This window comes from Acromyrmex echinatior, chromosome 10, assembly GCF_024713525.1.
Source record: "Acromyrmex echinatior isolate Ae372 chromosome 10, ASM2471352v2, whole genome shotgun sequence".
Classification (NCBI taxonomy): Eukaryota; Metazoa; Arthropoda; class Insecta; order Hymenoptera; family Formicidae; genus Acromyrmex; species Acromyrmex echinatior.
The window spans coordinates 10,795,327-10,802,373 of record NC_141861.1 but is presented as its reverse complement, the minus strand read 5'-3'; positions in this window follow the sequence as shown (position 1 = coordinate 10,802,373).

Here is a 7,047-nt window from a genome sequence, read left to right as displayed (position 1 = left end):
GAAGTGTATACGCCTACCGATCGCTTGGCGCGCGGACAGTGGGAAGCGAAGATAGTTTGGCAAGTTCATTGTCCGAGCTATGGAGAACTCGCGGTGTGCGCGGCGCGGAGCACGTATACGAGTACACTTCGCAGTAATAGGCCGGGCGTCTCTCGTTAACTATTGGGGAAACTTACAAAATAGAAGACTTTTCGACTCAGTTTAGTCCGCTCTACCTGCCCATGAAATATTATATTTGGCGATTATTTCCAGACACCCTGTATATGTATAACATATATATTACATAGCGCGTCCAAAAAGACCCCGGATTTATGAGCTGAACATAAAAGTGACTATAATTAATCGTGAAGAAATGTGAATTGTACTTATATGGCAACGCATTATATTTTGGTATACATAGTACGCAAAATATAATGCACCTATGACTATGATTCAGGTTCTACGATTCAATTACGATTATCCTTGTGCTATAAGACTCTTACATAACATTTTTTAAAGAAAGCTTCAGACAAAAGTTGTAAGGTTTCAAAGAAGCTATTTACTGATATTCAGTTTGACCTTGGGCGTCTGCAGGGACTGATCAAGGTCTCATCTATGTTTTTTTAATGAAACATACTATTTTTATTGTAGACTCTAATACACAGTTATTATTGATATGTTGATTTATATGAGGATATTTATCGTGAAGATATCACTTTTATTTATCATACAAGTGATATGGTTAAATGTTATTAGGTGTTGGAATTAATTCGTAGCGTTTTTTAATGAAAGAATGTTATTTATTTCACATGAGCATTAAAAAATACATTAATGAAAGTACTTTCCATCTCTTGTAAAACGCTACGAATTAATTCCAACACCTAATATAACAATAAATTGTGCTTTGGCTAATTATGATCCAATGTCAGAAGCATTCATTGTGGATTGACTATTTTTAATTTACTGCCAGAGACATTTCGATTATTAAATCTGATGAAATACAATTGCGGAATCAATTTGTACGATTTGCATCTGCATTTGAAGAAATATGAATAGATGCATGGTCATGATGGAATCAAAAGCTGATTGCTTGACGAAACAAAAAAACTAATGGACACATCTGTCTGAAATTTTAACAGTAATCCTGTAAAGGATCAAACATTTCTAAAATTAAAGCAGTTTGATATTTGTGGGATCATTTCTATATTAGATCAAGAACTTTTTGAACTTAACATTAAGTAAGGAAAAAGCAGGATCGAACATAAGATCTTCAACATTCTGATCTTGCACCTAACGCCCGAGACCATGCTGATTTCTTGCGGATCATCTTTACGCGGTACATACAGCGCACGGAAAGTCGTAAATTATATCTCGTGAATTATTATGTTTTGAAATCATCTTTGCTATTATACATTAATGAGAAAGATATATGATTAATATAATTTAATAAAAGGAAAATGAAAAAATTTTAAATCACAAACACGATTGCTAGTTTTTCGTTTCTTTTTTTTTGACAGACTTCGGTTTTTTGTATTAATATTCGATACTCCAACGACGTAAAAAGTTTACAAAAATTAGAGATTTTCACTGCTGGAGTATCGATTAGTCCAAGAAACCGAATCTGTCAGAAAAAAAAGGAGAACTGTGTTTGTTATTTAAAATTTTTTCATTTTCCGTTGTCTCAATAGAGCGAGACAGAAAAAAAACAAAACGGATAGAAGCTCCGATTGTAATCGGTGATCCTCCGCGCGTGCACGCCGAGCTGGTCTAGCAAAACAGCGAGTCTGTCTCTCACAGTCTGTCCTTCTCTCTGTCGTCGCTTGTTAATAGCGACCGAAAATACTTTCTCGGGTGCTTGCCGTGTATCATAAGGAGAAAATAAACATTCTAAATAATATATAACTTTTATTAAATTATATTAACTTATATTAACTCTTTGCCCTACGATTTAAATTATGATGGTGCGTGCCATGATCAATAACCTTGGTGTTGTTTATGTTTGACCCGATAAACGTACCACGGATCTCACCTATGATACTCATGTTTAGCCCGATTTTTTACCACGAGTCTCATATGATATTGTAAGCGAAAGGATTAATCATATACCTTTCTCATTAATGTATAACAGCAAAAATGATTTCAAAACATGATAGTTAACGAGATATAGTTTACGATTTTCCGTGTATTTTATATACCGCATTCGTAGAAGTGATCCGCAAAAACTTAGTGGTCTTGAGCGTTAGCTGCGAGATCAGAATGTTGAAGATCTTATGTTCGATCTTGCTTTTTCCTTTTTTTCATAATTTTTTTTTTTTAATAAATAACGTTATTAATATATTATTCCAAATATATTTTTATAAAATTATAGAAATTATAATTAAATTATGTGTACTTCAGTATGCTCGGAATTAGTTGCACATTTCGAGTCAATTTCTGAAGTGTTGCCTATTTTTCCCTTATAACCGCTCAATGCTCGACGACCGAACCGCTGGATCGCGCACGGATGTGCATCTGAGCGTCACAATATAAGAAACATGCTGCGATCATACCTTCCAACAAATTATCATGAAAATATTTTCCTTCCTACATAATTATTATTTTCTTAATAATAGTGGTTGAACATCATATTAATAAGTAAATGCATTTTACTGAATGTAATGTACTTTTAAAATATTACTTTATTATTTTTATGATACATTCGGTTTTCTTTCAAAAAGCTACTGACCACGCTTATGTGCCACAGAATGTAATATCTTTTAATATTGTATAGAATACTAATAATATCAATTTAAGGCTAATAAGAGTCGATACAGAACGAAATGTGTAATTTTAAACTGGAATGATGACTTAACTCTAATAACTCCGTGTCTTCTTTATTCAACATGTGAATAAAGAAGTTATGTTAAATAAAGAAGACTAAGGAAAATAAAGAATTGATAATTTGCTGAAAGGTACGGTCGCAGCATATTTTTTATAGTGCAATACACGTCCTCCTGAGATACACGTCCGGTGCGACGGCTCAACCGTCGAGCGTTAAGCAATGGCGACGGGGAAAAAGAAGACGATCAAAATATGTGCTCCAACAACTATAGGAAGAATATCGAATCACTTCAATAGATTAATAAAAAATTATTTGTATATTACATACAAAGGCTTTTTGATTTGTGAATTATAAAATTATATTGACATCATCTTTATAATTATATTAATCATCGCACTTTTGCGATTTGATTCATTATCAGAATTTTCATACGGATGATAATTATAAAAAAACATTTCACAGAAAGTACTAATCGACATCAACATAACATTATTACAAAAACATAATTTTTTTTGGATTTTTTCTAAAGATAAACAAATTTCATTTACATATAAAACTGATTTTTTATTCGACGCATACTACGTCAAATTATTTTTGCTACAATTGTCGATTTAAAACTTTTAGAAAATACACATATAATTTCAATAATTAAATAACAATATATTTGGCCTGTAATATGTGTTTATTAACAATGTCACTTATTCAAAAAAAAAAAAAATTACAAAAAAAGAAAAAAGGAATTGATCGTGGGATCTCTCAGGGAAACATTCAGATCTCGCACCCTACGCGCGAGACCCTATGCCGAGGTCTTGCAAACCACTTTTATGAACGTAGTATATAACTCTCATGGAAAATCATGTAAATGTCAATATCTCGTAAATTATCGTGTTTTGAAATTATTTTTACTATTATACATAAATTGGAGGGATATAGGATTAATATAATTTATTAAAACTTATACGTTATCTATAATGTTTTTCTCCTCTTAGTTATACACGTTGAGCGGTCGAAATTGCTCAGAATTGCATTTTCGGTCACTAGAAACAAGCGACCATAGAAAGAGAGAGAGGGGAGGGAGGGGGGAGGGAGGGGGGAGGGAGAGAGAGAGAGAGACAGATTCTGAAGGATAGACTCGCTGTTTCGCTCTACGAGCTCAACTCGGCATACGGAGCCTCACCGTTTGCAATCGGAGCTTCTATCTTTTTTTGTATTTTCTCTATCTCACTCTGTCATACTTCTGTTTCGATAATTCGTTCTGCAATTCAAGAATGTGATTTGTATCGATTTTGATTTGGCATCATCGCCGATGCGGCAAGGACGCCCGATTCCTTTTCTAAACGATCTTAATATACAATATATTTCTATATATACAAAAATATATTATTATTATGGCGTTTCCAGCTGATAATATATTGTTAGTTTATACAATGATTCAATCCATTCTGTAGTTGAATAGTGATACTTCTCATTTGCGCGCGATCGATAAGAGTAATGGCTTCTTACTAAATCGACATTTCGACATCCGAGTCGAGTCAAAAATGTGCCGTATGTATTATATATACAATAATTTCAGACCTTGCGTTTAAAATAAGTAGTTGGCGATTTACAGAAAACCTCAAAGAAATACTATGCTTGCAGAAATGAGTTATGAGTTTTAGTATAAGAGCATTTAAAAATTGAGTATTCAAAAATTTCATTTATGCAACGTCTGCTACGAGATTGTCGCTTGTCGTTTCAACATCCGAACAGAAGCGAAGCTCAACTGAAACATTCGCGTTCCGAGCCCTGATATATTGTATGTATATATAAATAATTTAGTATAAAGTTATTTGGAAAATTTAGACATGTATTGTATACATGTACACATACCACACACACCACACACACACACACACACACACACACACACACACACACACACACGCACGCACGCATCCACCCACACGCACGCACGCACGCACGCACGCACGCACATGCATACATACGCATGCGCGTGTGTATGCATGTCTATTATATATACATATAAATATATATACATATATATATATATATATATATATGTTATTTTATATATATATTGCATCAATAATTTATTAAATAAAATGAATGTAAAAGACAGAACAGTGCAATTAAAATTATTATTTTCATTTGTATTCATATGTAAATAATATGATATATTTCTTGTTTATGAAGAAATTATTTCAACAAAATTGAAATAATTAATATCATATTTATTTTATTATTATTTTTCCTCTCAAAAGAAAAAACTTTGACCAAGGCACGTAAGAACATTTATTGATATGGCCTGAGTAGGTCGATAATTCAGATCATTTTTATGATTCAGCAACGCATTGTTCATGACAGCGCCGCTATAGGAATATCGCGGAACTAAAATACTGCTCGGTTTTATGGCTTCACGTCAATTTCACTTATAATATACAAACGAAATTTTCGGCGACTTTTTTCTCTTATACTAAAGTCCCTACTTCGTTTCTAAAAGAATTATTCTTTCAGGTTTTTTGTAATTCGCCAGCTACTTTTTATGAACGTGCAAGATCTGAAACTTTTATATGCACATATTGTGACGTGTTGACTACAGAAGCCGATAACAAAACTATAAATCTTCAATTTTCTTTCGTTTTTCATGTTCAATTGTGACTGACGAATTGCGTTGTTGTCGATACTTTAATTGTGGAGGACTTTTCAATTATAAACACAATTAATAGAAAAGAGACTTTAATAATTAATAAAACTGGACATTCCAGCATCCCCTTAAGCAATTGGAAAGTACCCAGTAATCCGACAACGTAGAGGAAAAATATCGTCGTCGAATGACGCCCAGGGCATGCACTCTGCGTTAACTCTCCCCCTCTCCATCCCCAACGACTCGCTATCTCTTTTGCGCGAATCACGAAATCCCGCGGTCGCGATCCCCAGGAGGTTCTGTTTTCGTGCCGAAAAAGCCAAAATCAACTCTCGATAACAGCCCATAACCCGGTTTCCGGACCCCTCATGTCTCCGACCACACGATCTACGAGGTGTGGCTATTAAATAACGAGACTGACGCTGCTACAGAAGAAGTACGCATGCGCCAAACGCTAGCGACCGACAGCTGTTTAGCGTGAAGCTTTCTCTTTCGAATGCAGTACCTCTCGCTTCTGCAAATCCGTATAGCCGTAGCCTTCTTTCGCATTAGAGTTGTTTTTTTGTTTCGCCGGAAAAATGATAAGTGTAACAATAAAGCAACGAATTGTTGTGAAATTTCACGTGAAACTTGGAAAAACCGCTACTGAAACTTATAATTTATTGAAAGAAATGTATGGTCATGAATGTTTATCGCGTGCACGTGTTTTTGAGTGGTTTAAACGTTTCCAAGATGGCCGAGAAGACGTTGAAGATGATTCACGCCCGGGTCGCCCTTCCACGTCAAAAACGGATGACAATAATCAAACAATCGGTAATCTGGTTCGATCCGACCGTCGGTTAAGTATTCGTGCGATTGGTGAAACTGTAGGAATTGACAAAGAATGTGTACGGCAAATTTTACATAATAATTTTAACATGAAAAAAGTGTGTGCCAAAATGGTACCTAAAATTCTCACGTTTGAACAACAAGAAGCTCGCAAAAATCTTTGTACTGACACTTTGAATGCCATTGAAAATGACTCAAACTTATTGGAAAGTGCATTAAATGAAATCTGCATTAAAAGGAGCAATATTTGAGTCCGTTGAAGCTGTGAAAGAGAAAGCGGCACGCGTCCTGAAGGAGCTGACAGAAGAAGACTTTCAGCACTGTTTCAAACAATGGAAGATTCGCATGGAGCGTTGTAGGATAGAGGACGGGTGTATATTGAAAGTGATAATAAGTAAATATGTATGAAATCAAAATAAAATGTTTTACAGCATCAGTCTCGTTATTTAATAGCCACACCTCGTATAACATCAAGAAGCTCGCCCTTTCAGGGCGTACGCGAACACGAACACTAAAGCGTGGCGATTACAGAGCGCAAGTATAGCTTCCTCCAGGCTGCACATGGTTTCACAAACAAGAAACGGGCAACCTCACCGAGATCTAATCTAAATCATCGTCAATCCGACAGTTCTCTCGAGCACGTCGTCCTCTCGCTTACATTTCCTTCGCTGGGTCGCTGGGAAGAAAGCAAATTAAATCGCGGTTGATACGTGATCGATGCGCGGCTCCCCCGTGGGGGATGCGCAGAGCAACCGCGCCGAGCCGCAATCAATTA